Below are 1,878 nucleotides of genomic sequence, written 5' to 3'. Positions count from 1 at the left end.
TTGAATGTGTCATTGAGATTCACTTTTTTTTATAATAATATTATAAATTTTTAAAAAAATATATTTGCTGCAGTAACTGAAACGGTTCAAAATACTGTGTAAATGGAAAAAAAAACACTTACTATTTTTTACTATAATGCAACTACTCCAAAAAGCAACCAAGACAACTGTGATGTATTGAGACATGAGTACCACCAGACCTCTGATGGCTTGTGGTATCTGGCTGTACCATCCATGTCCACAGACGGCAGGAGTTGATTCTCCTCAGTGTTTTGTGTGTGAATGGTATCTAGGTTTCTGATGTTTTAAGACTAAGTTAACTACACCCAACTACTATGTAGCCCAGCTCTCTCCAGCAAGTGTTATTAGAGTGACAAAATCCAGGCAGCTGCAAGGGGCGGCATCCAGGAACTCCTGTATACAGGTATTAACATTAACTATATCTGTATACTCCTATATTCTCCTACACTCCTCTAGCGCTGGATCCTTATATCCTCATATGGTACTACGTTGCAGTGTTAGTCACAGTACCAGTTTCTTCTACAATATCTACATCAGTATACTGTCAGGACAGAGAAGGCGGTGGATGCTTTTAGGGTCTGACACAGAAGCGGCACTCCTAAAGCAAACAATTCTTATTGACAGTCAACCATAAGGCAGGGAGGAAAAACCACACACAAAGTACTAACGACAGGCCATTTCACGCAGTCCTGCACTTAGTCTAGCCTACATAAGGTGCTTAGAGGCATAGCAAGTTTAATACTCACCCAATAGCGTCATTACCCCACAATCAATGCTTTGCAATTTCATCTCAAAAAATATAGTGGGTACAACACCGATCTGCAGAAATATATATTAGAAGTCCGTTATTATCTTTTGAAACACAATTATTTTATTTTTCTGCAGGTCTGTGGTGTTAGCACGGGGGCAAAATTTTCTCCATCTTTAGCAAACCTCATCATGTCATGGTGGGAGGAATTCAACATATTCTCCCCAAACTATTTATTTGTGGGTCATGTGGAGTGGTACGGCAGATACATCGATGACCTCTTGCTTATATGGAGGGGCGATGTGTTTATCCTGCCACTCTTTAAGACTTACATTAGACTCTTCAAGACTTACAAAGAAAGCATTGAGTTTTTGGATATAAAACCCATTGGTATTCCGAATCTTGAGTTGATCACAAAACACAGAGAAAAGAAACTGCAGGCAACACGATACTGCATGCGAATAGCCAACACCCACAACACACGATGAAGGCTATACCGGTAGGGGAACTGACGCGAGCTAAACTGAACTGCAGCACTCCTTCTGACTATCTAGTGGAAGCGAAAAATATCTGCACAAGATTAAAAGCAAGGGGATACAAAAAGTGCATGCTAGATAGAGCTCAGAATATTGTGGATGAAAAAGATAGAAATAGATTGATCCCCAATAACAATTGTATGGGTCACAAGGTCGGTTCCCCATTGACTATAATGGGGTTAAGATTTGGGTTTAAATTCGGGTACCAGAATCTGTCAAACCTAAATTTTCATGGGTTTGCTCAACTCTAGATGGAGGATGGCAGCAGCACCAATGTTACACAAGGAAATCCTTTTTATCCTGGATCTATAATCTTTACTTATTATTCTTTTTGTGGGGTCTTGAGTAATGTAAATTCCCATAAAAATTTCTGTGAGTGATGACAAGCAGTGCTAGCATTTAAACTGACCTAAATAAGTATGCACCCAACATGCCAGAATCACACCTTCCTGTCGACGGCTGTGGGCAGATCTGCAGCGTCACTTGCTGACATCATAGTGTATGTGTGGCGGTAGTGACAGGCCCTGTGTGATGCCGTTGCACACTGTAATGTCAGCAAGCGGCTGATGTCAG

The sequence above is a fragment of the Engystomops pustulosus genome, chromosome 6, assembly GCF_040894005.1.
Source record: "Engystomops pustulosus chromosome 6, aEngPut4.maternal, whole genome shotgun sequence".
NCBI classification, from domain to species: domain Eukaryota; kingdom Metazoa; phylum Chordata; class Amphibia; order Anura; family Leptodactylidae; genus Engystomops; species Engystomops pustulosus.
The sequence above is the reverse complement of the archived record's forward strand: the minus strand, read 5'-3'. Positions refer to the sequence as shown.